The sequence below is a fragment of the Salvelinus fontinalis genome, chromosome 18 (assembly GCF_029448725.1).
Source record: "Salvelinus fontinalis isolate EN_2023a chromosome 18, ASM2944872v1, whole genome shotgun sequence".
NCBI classification, from domain to species: Eukaryota; Metazoa; Chordata; class Actinopteri; order Salmoniformes; family Salmonidae; genus Salvelinus; species Salvelinus fontinalis.
This window is the reverse complement of record NC_074682.1, coordinates 39,477,287-39,492,464: the sequence shown is the minus strand read 5'-3', so window position 1 is coordinate 39,492,464 and position 15,178 is coordinate 39,477,287. Positions and strand designations below refer to the sequence as shown.

The window sequence follows — 15,178 nt, the reverse complement described above, 5'->3', positions numbered from 1 at the left end:
TTCGGTATCATTGAACGTGAAGAACGACAACCGCCGAAACATCTATTCTATAACGAATGTCACTCTGAACTATCCACTATAACCACGACAGAGAGAGAGAGAGAGAGGACGAAACTCTCCAACAGAAACTAACTTTTCACCAGCGATCAAGACGACACACTGAGCGTAAATATATATATATATATTGATTGCAATTGTTCCCGAATGGGTGAGAGGTCATGTGTAAAGGATTAGCATGTCAATTGTTATAATTATGAACTCTGTAGTGACTTCTTAGTCGACCCCCAATTTTCCCTTTGTCTAACAAGCCGGTTCAGCCCATGCCGGTTCAGCCCACTAGGGCATATTCTCCTATCATTTCATGTAACCATTTTAAGTTTGTTTGTTTGTTTATGCATTTCTGTGAATTACTTAGTTAGTAATAAATAAATGATTTAAGACAATTGATGTATGGATGACTCATAGTGAAGACTGCTTAGTGCAGATAACCAACAATTTACGACGTTTGGAATGAGACTAAGATGAGGAAAAATAAATAAATCATTAATCAGAAGACTATCGAACAGATATGAAAATATCTGAAAGGTTGTATTGGGAAATTATAACTTTGTAATCTTAATACTTTCCCTGGTGCCCCAACTTCCTAGTTAATTAGTTACGTTATTATTTAGTTGATCGCGTAATAACTAATTACAGAGAATCTTTGATAAAAACTATAAGTCTTCAATTTAATGACAGTAAAGACACGACAACGTACATAACAAACAGGAAGCCATGGATTACAGGCAGCATTCGCACTGAGCTAAAGGGTAGAGCTGTCACCTTCAAGGAGCGAGATTCTAACACGGAAGCTTATAAGAAATCCCGCTACGCTCTCCGACGAACCATCAAACAGGCAAAGCATCAATACAGGTGTCACGCCCTGGCCTTAGTATTCTTTGTTTTCTTTATTATTTTAGTTAGGTCAGGGTGTGACATGGGGAATGTTTGTGTTTTGTCGTTTTGGGTGGTTATATGGTAAAGGGGGTGTTGGGTGTAGTGTATGAGTTTGTGTTGAGTGAATGTTTCTAGGTATGTCTATGGTTGAGTGAATGTGTCTAGGTATGTCTATGGTTGCATGAGTGGTTCTCAATCAGAGACAGATGTCTTTCATTTGTCTCTGATTGGGAGCCATATTTAAGGCAGCCATGGGCATCATGCATTTGTGGGTAATTGTCTATGTCTAAGTGTTTAGTGTCAGCACTCATGTTTGAATAGCTTCACGGTCGTCTGTTTTGTTGTTTTGTTTAGTTTGTATAGTGTTCGTTTCGTTTTCGTCTTCTTTCTTAAATAAAGAAGATGTACTTTCCACACGCTGCATTTTGGTTATCACTCTCTCCCATTGACGATCGTGACAGAATTACCCACCTTAACGGGATCAAGCAGCGTGATAAGCGGCAACAGGAGCAGCGCAAGGAGGAATGGCAATGGGAGCGTAATCTGGACTACACTACGTGGGAGGAGATCGACAGGTGGGCGATCGACCCAGGGCGAGTGCCGGAGCCCGCCTGGGATTCTCTGGCGCAGTGCGAGGAGGGATACCGGCGAATGGAGGCAGCACGACGACGCGGTAGGAAGCCTTTGAGTCAGCCCAAAAAATGTCTTGGGGGTGGGGGGGGGCTTAGAGGTAGTGGGCCGAGGGCAGGTAGGAGACCTGCGCCCACTTCCCAGGCTAACCGTGGAGAGCGGGAGTACGGGCGAACACCGTGTTACGCAGTAGAGCGCACGGTGTCTCCTGTACGTGTTCATAGCCCGGTGTGGGTTATTCCACCTCCCCGCACTGGTAGGGCTAGATTGGGCATTGAGCCAGGTGCCATGAAGCCGGCTCAACGTGTCTGGTCTCCAGTGTGTCTCCTCGGGCCGGCATACATGGCACCAGCCTTACGCATGGTGTCCCCGGTTCGCCTACATAGCCCGGTGCGGGTTGTTCCACCTCCCCGCACTGGTCGGGCGACGGGGAGCATTCAACCAGGTAAGGTTGGGCAGTCTCGGTGCTCAAGGGAGCCAGTACGCCTGCACGGTCCGGTATATCCGGCGCCACCTCCCCGCCCCAGCCCAGTTCCACCAGTGCCTACACCACGCACCAGGCTTCCAGCGTGTCTCCAGAGCCCTGTTCCTCCTCCACGCACTCGCCCTATGGTGCGTGTCTCCAGCCCGGTACCACCAATTCCGGCACCACGCACCAAGCCTCCTGTGCGTCTCCAGAGTCCTGTGCATCCTGTTGCTGCTCCCCGCACTAGCCCTGAGATGCGTGTCCCCAGCCCGGTACCACCAGTTCCGGCACCACGCACTAGGCCTAATGTGCGTCTCCAGGGTCCAGTATGCCCTGTTCCTTCTCCCCGCACTAGCCTGAAGGTGCGTGTCCCCAGCCCGGTAACACCAGTTCCGGCACCACGCACCAGGCCTACAGTGCGCCTCAGCCGGCCAGAGTCTGCCGTCTGCACAGTGGTGCCTGAACTGCCCGTCTGCCAAGCGCCATCTGAGCCACCCGTCTGCCAAGCGCCATCTGAGCCATCAGTCTACCCAGCGCCATCTGAGCCATCCGTCTACCCAGCGCCATCTGAGCCATCGGTCTGCCCAGCGCCATCTGAGCCATCCGTCTACCCAGCGCCATCTGAGCCATCCGTCTACCCAGCGCCATCTGAGCCATCCGTCTGCCCCGAGCCATTAGAGCCGCCCGTCTGTCCCGAGCCGTCAGAGCCGTTCGTCAGTCAGGAGCCGCTAGAGCCATTCGTCAGTCAGGATCTGCCAGATCCGCCAACTAGACAGGATCTGCCAGAGCCGCCAACCAGACAGGATCTGCCAGAGCCGCCAACCAGACAAGGATCTGCCAGAGCCGCCAGTCAGACAGGATCTGCCAGAGCCGCCAGTCAGACAGGATCTGCCAGAGCCGCCAGTCAGACAGGATCTGCCAGAGCCGCCAGTCAGACAGGATCTGCCAGAGCCGCCAGTCAGACAGGATCTGCCAGAGCTGCCAATCAGCCAGGATCTGCCAGAGCCGTCAGCGAGCCATGAGCAGCCAGAGCCGTCAGCGAGCCATGAGCAGCCAGAGCCGTCAGCGAGCCATGAGCAGCCAGAGCCGTCAGCGAGCCATGAGCAGCCAGAGTCGCCAGCCAGCCATGAGCAGCCAGAGTCGCCAGCCAGCCATGAGCAGCCAGAGTCGCCAGCCAGCCATGATCTTCCGAAGCCGCCAGCCAGCCATGATCTTCCAAAGCCGCCAGCCAGCCATGATCTTCCGAAGCCGCCAGTCAGCCAGGATCTTCCAGAGCCGCCAGTCAGCCAGGATCTACAAGAGACACCGAAGCGGATATTGACAATGGTGGAGTGGGGTTCACGTCCCGCACCCGAGCCGCCGCCATATTAAGGCCCACGCCGGACCCTCCCTTTATGTGTAAGGTTTTGCGGCCGGAGTCCGCAACTTTTGGGGGTACTGTCACGCCCTGGCCTTAGTATTCTTTGTTTTCTTTATTATTTTAGTTAGGTCAGGGTGTGACATGGGGAATGTTTGTGTTTTGTCGTTTTGGGTGGTTATATGGTGAAGGGGGTGTTGGGTGTAGTGTATGAGTTTGTGTTGAGTGAATGTTTCTAGGTATGTCTATGGTTGAGTGAATGTGTCTAGGTATGTCTATGGTTGCCTGAGTGGTTCTCAATCAGAGACAGCTGTCTTTCATTTGTCTCTGATTGGGAGCCATATTTAAGGCAGCCATGGGCATCATGCATTTGTGGGTAATTGTCTATGTGTAGTGTTTGTGTCAGCACTATCTGTCTGTATAGCTTCACGGTCGTCAGTTTTGTTAGTTCGTGTATAGTTGTTCGTTTCTTGTTTGTTTTTTCTCTCTTCTTTAATAAAAGAAGATGTATTTTGCACACGCTGCGCCTTGGTCCAATCTCTCACAGCAAGACGATTGTGACAACAGGACTAAGATCGAATCGTACTACACTGGCTCCGACACTCGTCATATATGGCAGGGCTTGCAAACTATTGCAGACTACAAAGGGAAACACAGTCGAGAGCTGCCCAGCAACACGAGCCTACCAGACGAGCGAAATAACTTCTATGCTCGCTTTGAGGCAAGTAACACTGAAACATGCATGAGAGCATCAGTTGTTCCAGATGACAGTGTGATCACGCTCTCCGCAGCCGATGTGAGTAAGACCTTTAAACAGGTCAACATTCACAAGGCCGCAGGGCCAGACGGATTACCAGGACGTGTGCTCCGAGCATGCGTTGACCAAGCATGCGTTGGCAAGTGTCTTACCTGACATTTTCAACCTCTCCCTGTCTGAGTCTGTAATACCAACATGTTTCAAGCAGACCACCATAGACCCTGTGCTCAAGATCACTAAGGTAACCTGCCTAAATGACTATCGCCCCATAGCACTCATGTCTGTAGCCATGAAGTGCTTTAAAAGGCTGGTCATGGCTCACATCAACACCATTATCCCAGAAACCCTAGACCCACTACAATTTGCATACCACCCCAACAGATCCACAGAGGACACAATCTCTATTGCACTCCACACTGCCCTTTCCCACCTGGACAAAAGAAACACCTATGTGAGAATGCTCTTCATTGACTACAGGCTCAGCGTTCAACACCATAGTGCTTTCAAAGCTCATCACTAAGCTAAGGACCATGGGACTTAACACCTCCCTCTGCAACTGGATCCTAGACTTCCTGACGGGCCGCCCCCAGGTGGTAAACACATCCGCTACGCTAATCCTCAACACGGGGGCCCCACAGGGGTGCGTGCACAGTCCCCTCCTGTACTCCCTGTTCACTCATGACTGCATGGCCAGGCAAAACTCCAACACCATCATTAAGCTTGTGGTACAGTGGTACAGTGGTAGGCCTGATCACCGGCAACAATGAGCCTATAGGGAGGAGGTCAGTGACCTGACAGTGTGGTGCAAGGACAACAACCTTTCCCTCAACGTGATCAAGACTAAGGAGGTGATTGTGGACTACAGTAGAGCAGGTTGAGAGCTTCAAGTTCCTTGGCGTCCACAAAAGAGTTCGACCAATTATGATTTTTCAACGCCGATACCGATTATTGGAGGACCAAAAAACCCGATACCGATTAAATCGGCCACTTTTTTTATTTATTTATTTGTAATAATGACAATTACAACAATACTGTCACGTTCTGACCCTAGTTATTGTGTTTTAGTCGGTCAGGACGTGAGTTGGGTGGGCATTCTATGTTTTGTGTCTGTTTTGTCTATTTCTGTGTTTGACCTGATATGGTTCTCAATCAGAAGCAGCTGTCAATCGTTGTCCCTGATTGAGAACCATATTAAGGTAGCCTGTTTGGTGTTGGGTTTTTGTGGGTGATTGTCTTTCATGTCAGTATTCGTGCCACACGGGACTGTTTTCGGTTGGATTCTATTTGTTAATTTGTTTCATTGTAGTGTTCAGTTAATTTTATAATAAATTATGGACACTTTCCACTCTGCGTCTTGGTCCGATCCCGTAACAAATCTGCCGTAACAAATACTGAATGAACACTTATTTTAACTTAATATAATACATCAATAAAATCAATTTAGCCTCAAATAAATAATGAAACATGTTCAATTTGGTTTAAATAATGCAAAAACAAAGTGTTGGAGAAGAAAGAAAAAGTACAATATGTGCCATGTAAGAAAGCTAACGTTTAAATTCCTTGCTCAGAACATGAGAGCATATGAAAGTTGGTGGTTCCTTTTAACATGAGTCTTCAATATTCCCAGGTAAGAAGTTTCAGGTTGTAGTTATTATAGGAATTATAGGACTATTTCTCTCTATACGATTTGTATTTCATATACCTTTGATTATAGGATGTTCTTATAGGCACTTTAGTATTGCCAGTGTAACAGTATAGTTCCGTCACTCTCCTCGCTCCTACCTGGGCTCGAACCAGGAACACATCGACAACAGCCACCCTCGAAGCAGCGTTACCAATGCAGAGCAAGGGGAACTACTCCAAGTCTCAGAAGCATTGCGAAGAGCTGCTGGCAAACGCACAAAAGTGCTGTTTGAATGAGCCTGCTGGTGCCTACCATCGTTCAGTCAGACTGCTCTATCAAATCATAGACTTAATTATAACATAATAACACACAGAAATACGAGCCTTTGGTCATTAAAATGGTAGAATCCGGAAACTATCATTTCGAAAACAAAACGTTTATTCTTTCAGTGAAATACGGTGTCACGCCCTGACCATAGTTTGCTTTGTATGTTTAGTTTGGTCAGGGTGAGATCTGAGTGGGCATTCTATGTTGTATGTCTAGTTTGTCTGTTTCTGTGTTTGGCCTGATATGGTTCTCAATCAGAGGCAGGTGTTAGTCGTTGTCTCTGATTGGGAACCATATTTAGGTAGGCTGTTTTGTCATTGTGGGTTGTGGGTGATTGTCTATGTTAGTTGCTTGTGTCAGCACATTTCTTATATAGCTTCACGTTCGTTGTTCGTTTATTGTTTGTTCAGTGTTCTCTGTTTATTAAATTCATGATGAACACATACCACGCTGCATATTGGTCCTCCGATCCTTCAAACTTCTCCTCCTCAGATGAGGAGGACGACGAGCGTGACATACGGAACCGTTCCGTATATTATCTAACGGATGGCATCCCTAAGTCTAAATATTGCTGTTACATTGTACAACCTTCAATGTTATGTCATAATTATGTAAAATTCTGACAAATTAATTACGGCCGGAATTAATTAGGAATAAATGGACTTCACACAGTTCGCAATGAGCCTGGCGGCCCAAACTGCTGCATATACCCTGACTGCTTGCATGGAACGCAAGAGAAGTGAAAATTTCCCTATATATACTTGTGTACTGATTTTAAAGAAAGGCATTGATGTTTATGGTTAGGTACATTGGTGCAACGACAGTGCTTTTTTTACAAATGCGCTTGTTAAATTATCACCCGTTTGGCGAAATAGGCTGTGATTCAATGAGAAATTAACAGGCACCGCATCGATTATATGCAACGCAGGACACGCTAGATAAACTAGTAATATCATCAACCATGTGTAGTTAACTAGTGATTATGTGAATATTGATTGTTTTTTATAAGTTTAATGCTAGTTAGCAAATTACCTTGGCTTCTTGCCCGCTCTCACGTAACAGGTAGTCAGCCTGCCACGCAGGTCGACCTCTAGTCCACATCACCAACAAACTAACATGGTCCAAGCACACCAAGATATGACAAAACAAATCCCCCCTCAGGTTTTACAGCTGCACCATCGAGAGCATCCTGACGGGTTGTATCACTGCCTGGTATGGCAACTGCTCAGCCTCCGACCGCAAGGCACTACAGAGGGAAGTGCATACGGCCCAGTACATCCCCGGAGTTCTGCCATCCAGGACCTCTATACCAGGCGGTGTCAGAGATAGGCCCTAAACATTGTCAAAGACTCCAGCAACCCTAGTCATAGACTGTTCTCTATGTTACCGCATGGCAAGCGGTACCGGAGCGTCAAATTTAGGTTTAAGAGGCTTCTAAACAGCTTCTACCCCCAAACCAAAAGACTTGTGAACAGCTAATCAAATGGCTACCCAGACTATTTGTACCCCCCCCCCCCCCCCCCCACTCACACTGCTGCTACTCTCTGTTATAATCTATGCATAGCCACTTTAATAACCCTACCTGCATGTACATAATCACCTCGACACCAGTGCCCCCACACATTGACACATTGACTCTGTACTGGTACACCCTGTATATAGCCCTGCTATTGTTATTTACTGCTGCTCTTTAATTATTTGTTTTTCTTATCTCTTTTTATTTTATTTTTTAAGGTATTTTCTTAAAACTGCATTGTTGGTTGCTTGCTTGTAAGTAAGCATTTCACTGTAAGGTCTACACCTGTTGTATTCGGCACATGTGACAAATATAATTTGAATTGAAAGCCTATGAAAATTACGATCGTCAGAAGAGCCAACATTTTTGGGAGGATGGCCGTTTTGCGCTATAAAATGTGTTCATTATGATCAAGTATGATCCCCATGGTGAATTATTTTAAAGTTCACTACGAATCCAGATATTTAATTAAATAGTGATCCATTCTGACTACTACATTTGTCATCACTAAAGACCACATGCTGACACAGACCAATCATGGGCCGGCAGGCTATGAGGAGACCCCGATTGACTCTCTCAGGCAGGATGAAAATGACTACATCGACCAAGATCCTTGGCTAGTTACGGTCACTTTCACCATGATCCTTGTCGATTTTTTTTGTGCCATTCAGCCCACTGAGGTATTATAAGAACTGGAGACTGCGTCCAAGAGGTCCGCCTGTTGTTTTCAAGGTAATCTACTCCCGTTTACATACGCCGATTCATAGGCGGTCTATATCAAGGTTACATCCAGTTTACACGGACCAACATCACATGCGCGCTAGCACTCAGTGCTTTTTAAATTATTTTTTTAATTATTCAAAATACAGATCAACAATTTACATTCTTACATCATACAAAACAGAACACAGGTATTAACGAGAAAATACTGGAACAAACAAAAAATATTATTATAACAATTCTAGTGCAATTGTAATCACCCTGAAAAAATCTTATTGTAATTATTTAGGAAAATGTTATTCTTGTTAACTAGGGTTAATGTTTTAATAAAATAGATCAATTCAATCAAAAAATATGTCATTTTGGTATTGAATTTTTGTTTGTGTATGAAGTATTTGGCAACATTTTAGTGGTCTTGTTATCATTGCAATAGTAACATATTATATATTTCATGTCAAAAACATAGGTAGTGTTCATAATGGTAAATAAGTATTTTACAAGGTTTTCACAAAATTGACACAAATTTACATTCAAAGAACAAGTGAGACAGATTCTCACCTTCTTTTTCACAGAAAACGCAGATATCATCAATAGCCACAAATTTGGATATCATAGAATTACATGGATATATCTTATATCTTATACTTAACTTTGTTTGGTATACAATATTTGTAAGGCCTTAACCATGCCTTTTTCCAAACAATGTCAGGAATAAGCATGTTCCAGAAAAACTTTCCTCTCGGTGTAAGTTGGTTTTGTGAATGAAGAATTTGTCTTATATATGTATTACAACAAGATTTCTCAAGTAAGCCCACGCCTTCCAATCTGAGTTCTGGATAAACTTTGATCATTACAAAAGCTAAGATGAGTTTTCATTAGTGTAGTTAGACCACTGGGAATGGCTTTGATCACCGAAATAAACTCTCTGAAATGTATTGGAAACTCATTCAATGTTATAAATTGTTCATATGTGAGAATATTACCCTTGTTGTCGAAAACATCAAGAACAAAGTCAATATTCCTCTCATGCCAGCTGGGGTCGAACAATGACTTATTCCTTACAGTTAAGGTCTTAATTATTCCACAAAACAGCTTTATGTGGGGAAAAACTGTGCAGGAAACATGTTCCAGGCCATTAAAGCTTGTTGGTGAAACCTAGCCAATTTAGCAGGTCATCTTTCAGGAATATAATTACATTTCAGTACAAATTGAAGACCTCCCGACTTATTAAACACATTATTTGGAATGAAATACCATATTGACTCAGTATTGATCAAACATCTTTTCAACCAGTTTATCTTGAAAGTGTAATTTATGTCAACAAAATCCAACACTTTCTTTTGTTAGAAAGGACAGATTTTTTTAGTTTGTGAGATTTATTTTCCAGATGAAGTCAAGAAAGGTCTTATTGATCTCTTTACAAGTAGCAGGATTTACACGTAACGATAATGAGGGGTACACAAAACGAGACAGTCCCTCTGCCTTGGACAGAAGTACTCTCAAGTATAGAAAGATATAGAAAGATCTCTTTGTAGCCAATTATTGAATATATTTTTGGTTTTCTTAATTTTAGGAGAGAAATTCAAATGTTGTCTGACTAAGTGGTTTATTGACTGATATATTCCTAAATATTTAACACAGTCCTTTACAGGAATATTTCCTATTTATTTATCATCAGAGTCAAATAAACATAAGATTTCACATTACAAACATTCAGTTTTAATCCTGATGCAATAGAAAATGCAGTTATAGCATTAAGGGCATGGGCGACCTGTTCTTTGTCTCTTAAGAAAAGAGTAGTATCATCAGCCAGTTGGGAAATTTTGATTTCTTTGTTAAAAATGGTTAAGCCATACAAATTTTCATTATTCAGAATATCTAGAGATAGAAGTTCCACAACCAAAATTAATAAAAATGGCAAAATTGGGCATCCCTGTCGTACACTTCTGTTCATAGTGAATCTTTTGGAAGTATTAAGGTTTAGTAACACAGAAGTATTTATATCTTTGTAAAACATGAGAATTACTTTGATAAAATTTTCACACAATCCAAAAAGTTTAAAGAGACCTAAAGAGAAATTCATGTTCAATTGTGTCAAAAGCTTTACAGAAGTCCAAAAATAAGACAACCGCATCTGAGTCAATTGCATCTGAATAATCTATAAGGTCCAAGACTAAACGAATGTTAGAGCTTATGTGACGGCCCTTCATAAATCCTGTTTGAGTCTCATTTATAAATGTATCTATTCCTTTCTTAAATCTTTTGGCGTAAACCAGAGCAATCAATTTGTAATCAATATTTAATAAAGTAATTGGTCTCCAATTGTCAATGACAGAAGGGTCTTTATCAGGCTTCGGAATCAATTAAATAAGGCACTGTTTCATAGTGGAGACCATTTCCCCACTTTTAACTTCTTATGGCTGCAGGGGGCGTATTGAGTAGCCAGATAATATGTGCCCATTTCAAATGGCGTCGTACTCAATTCTTGCTCGTACAATATGCATATTATTATTACAATTGGATAGAAAACACTCTCTAGTTTCTAAAAACGTTTGAATTATTTCTCTGAGTGAAACAGAAATCCTTCTGCAGCACTTTTCCTGACCAGGAAGTGAAATGTCAGAAATCTATGCTCTGTTCAACTGCATGACTATACATGGGCGTGTTACGTAGGAGTCTACAAACACTTCCTACGCCTTCCCCTGGTTGTCAAGATGCGGTGAGAGAAGAAATTTTGTGTCTATCTTGGTCAGAGGTGAAATAAAAGGTCTTTGTTTGACGTGACCGTCCATTTCCTGTTTCTGGAGCGCGCGAAAGAGGACACGGATATGGCTTCTGTTTAGCTGTCGTTATGAAAGACGAACATCTCCGTCTTAGATTTGATTTGAAACATGTCACCATATCATCGTAACGTATGTTTTTTCAATATAGTTTAATCAGATTATTGAAACTTTTTCGGGAGTTTTGCCGTGTTCCGTTTTCTAACTTTGTTGACGTTGGAGTAATCCGTGTCACTTGGCAAGTGCCCATGCTAAATGAAGAGGGATATTTTCCGTTCCAGATCAAAACAACGACTATTCTGGACAAAGGACACCTTATCCAACATTCTGACGGAAGACCACCAAAAGTAAGAAACATTTTATGATGCTATTTCTAATATCTGTCGTGCATGTTGACTGGTCGTGGGCCCTAAGTGTTTCTGGCTATTGTGGCTATGCTAATATCACACTACATTTTGTTTGCGCTGTAAAACATTTATTAAATCGGAAATATTGTCTAGAATCACAAGATGCCTGTCTTTCAATTGCTGTACACTATGTATTTTTCAGAAATGTTTTATGATGAGTAATTAGGTATTTGACGTTGGTGTCTGTAAATATTATGGCTGCTTTCGGTGCAATTTCTGATTGTAGCTGAAATGTAAACTATGAATTATACCTGAAATATGCACATTTTTCAAAAAAAACATATGCTATACAATAAATATGTTATCAGACTGTCATCTGATGAGGTTGTTTCTTGGTTAGTGGCTATTTTTATCTTTATTTGGCCGAATTTGTGATAGCTACTGATGGAGTCATAAACTGATGGAGTAAGAATATTGGTGTCTTTTGCTAACGTGATTAGCTAATAGATTTACATATTGTGTCTTCCCTGTAAAACATTTTAAAAATCGGACATGTTGGCTTGATTCACAAGATGTGCACCTTTCATCTGGTGTCTTGCACTTGTTAATGTGTGAAAGTTAAATATTTAAAAAAAATATCTTTTGAATTTCGCGCCCTGCACTTGAGCTGGATGTTGTCATAAGTGTACCGGTGTCGGGCTGCAGCCATTTAATGCAATCTTGAAACATTAAAAAATAAATAATAATAAAAATTGGGTCTTCTAGTAACTCCCAAAACTGTCTATAGAATTCAATTGACAGGCCATTAGGGCCAGGAGATTTCTCTTTTTTCATTGAATTCAGAGCCTCTATAATTTCTTCAATTGACACAGGTGAATCGCAAACTGAGTGGAAATCATCCTCAATTACAGAGACATAATTCTGAATGTGGCAAATGTAGCTTTCACAACCATCTTCCTGAAATTGAGAGCTGTAAAGGTTTTCATAAAAGGAATTGACATTGTAATGGGATCTTTGCATAAAACATCGCTAATTTTGAGTGCAATTATTTATTTTATAGTATCTCTTTTCAAGTGCAAAAAAGTAACTAGTGTTTCTTTCCAACTCTTCAATCCATTTTGCTCTTGACCTTACAAAGGTGCCCTTTGCCAGATCCGTGTAAAGCTGTTCTAATTCTAGTTGTAAAGACTTGAATACAGACTCCTCTTCTTCAAACAGATTATCTTTCTTTAGAAAACTGTCAAGTTTGCTCATCATCTCTTTTTCTCTAAGGTTCTTTAATTGCATCAGCTCTTTGGAGCATTTAATGGCTACCACTCTGACTTTATATTTGAAAAATTCCCATCTACTTCCATGACCCAAGTCTTTTCTTGCAAAAATATATTTAGCTAACGATGTGATGTTTTCAATGAGAGTAGTATCTTTAAGAAGTGTGTTGTTTTATTTCCAATATCCTTGAGTACCTTTTGATTTTTCAGTAGCTTGTAAATTCAGGGAAATCAAGTGTTGATCAGAAAAGGGAGCCAACTAATGATTTACATCTCTAACAAATTGTAACAAAAAGAGGGAAATTAGGAATAAATCTATTCTAGATTTACGTGACATAGTTTTGTTGGTCCAGGTATAACCCTTTGCATCCGGATTGAAATAACGCCAGGCATCCTCAACACAGCGATCCTTGCATAATGTAGTGAAAATATTTATATTTTGAGGGCTTTGACTCGTTCTAGGAGGAAAACGATCAGCAGATGCATCAGGTGTTTCATTAAAATCCCCTGAAATAATTAGAAAAGCCTCTGAGTATTTTGGCTAGCACTCAGTGCGCACAGGGAGCAGTGCGAGCAGTGACGTCGCTCTGCACGTCATCCAAAAACATGACAGACATTGGATGAATGTAAAATGTTAATATCTTCGGTTGTGAGTGCTGGAAAACAAAATCGGCCTCAGCGACAATTATTTGAACAATTTAATGGATGTTTTGTGCATAAAGATGATGACTAAAGTGTCTTATTTGCCATTTTAAAATCTGACTTCTCTATGTGGCCATTTATGGAAATTATCTTTCTGGGCCGAGCATCAGTTAAACTGCAGTACCGAAACAAAACTGTAGGAGCAGTCAGAACCGTGCTTCTAGATCGGAACCATGGCCTCTTGATTCGGCAATATGGCTCGCTTGATGCGCCATCGAGACACAGAGTTCCGATTGAGAAACAGACCAAGCAGACCTGGCCAGGGTTTGGGGTTAGAGAAGTCAACGAGAGAAGTGAAACATTCTTCCTTAGTCGTTAATTTTCTCAAAATCTAAAAAGGCACAACCTAGATAGTAGTTGAACATGTTATTACTCCAACCTTGTGAAAGTGACAAACTGACAAGTTATAATTTTAGTCAAAAACAACTTTATATTGAAGGCTTGCCTTTGGTTTGACGGCCTACACATGCGCAGTTCGGTACGAAAATACTATTAGAGGTGTTTCTGCGCATGATTTTAGTTAGCCAACATCGCCTACAAGCATGATCTGGGATTTCTATTGGATAATCCGTTTCTGCCTATCTTCATACTGTACTGTACTGTACATTGATTGGAAGTTGTCCGTTGGAATGTGTGGATGTTATCACTATCTACTAGTTTTAATATCTATGGGTAACTAGTGACGACAACATTTTAGTGGCTATTAAGGATGCGCTGATGGTCATGTGTGACCAGCTTTAATGTGGTAACGTTACTAGGCCGCTAGCTGTCTGGACTCCACACTGACAACCCATTTAGCCCAGTTACGATTAAATTAAATCGTCAGCAATCACACTTTATAATCAAATTGATTAATACAAACAATTTGAGCAACTTTTAAAACAAAAATGGATGGTCAAGACTTTCCACAACTTTGCGCCTGAGAGGCACCTTTTGGCAACTACACTAACATTCCGGCAATTCCTCCTTAATTGGACCAATAAATCATCGTTTCCTTTATCAGTGACATGGAGCAAATCCCCCGTGAAGCTGGACGCGTAGACCTACCGGCCTGCGCTCTGTAGAGCATCCCAGCTCACAACGGACGGCAACGACCTCACCTGACAACCGTTCCAAGTCCTCACTCACATTTCCACTTGTAGCTTAATAATCCACCCGTGGCTCCCTGTTCTGCCTCCAAACTACTCAGAGTTATTCAATTAATAAGCAAACTGTATATTTACTCTGTCACTCCAGTCCCTTGTCAGATAGCCGCCTCTGCTGCATAACGTTTATGAAGAGTATCGTGGCGCATCCCAGGTCCCGCGAAGCGATAATCAAAGTCGTGTTTAATTTAACTGTAACACAGGCAGACTAGTTGGCTCAGGTTGGGCAGAAGCTGCAGTACTGTAAGCCCAGACTTGTTCGGTTGCCTGAAGGAGAGTTCTAAACAATTCCCTCGTTTTCCTTTTATTTTTTTCAGTCTAATTTTCTCTCTCTCCCTCCCAGTCCCGACCTGGGATTGCAAGCTCTACCCGCCCATGTCAGCAGCAGCCAATGGCGCGAAGACCTCGTGCGTTCATGAAATATTTGCAGCTATACCTTTATCAGGTAAGAACCCGAAGTATAACCCGAAGCTAACCCAGACTCAGAGATTGTTTTCATATTCATGTTTATGTCTCAGAGTCAGAGTTGTGCACTAGGCATATGGGATGGCACTATGCTGAAGGAAGTGAAGATACATTTAAACCAGAAAAGAAGAGATATGG

At 42.4% G+C, this 15,178-nt stretch overlaps 1 protein-coding gene across 1 annotated transcript in view; it reads right to left on the bottom strand.

The window, feature by feature from the left end:
• The window catches only part of LOC129815482 (collagen alpha-1(VII) chain-like), a 130,137-nt gene extending 115,215 nt beyond the window's left edge, over positions 1 to 14,922 (bottom strand). Inside the window, 1 exon segment of the mRNA XM_055869355.1 lies at positions 14,654 to 14,922. The gene's annotated coding sequence lies outside the window, so the exon portion shown is untranslated.
• Positions 14,923 to 15,178: the final 256 nt, after the last annotated feature.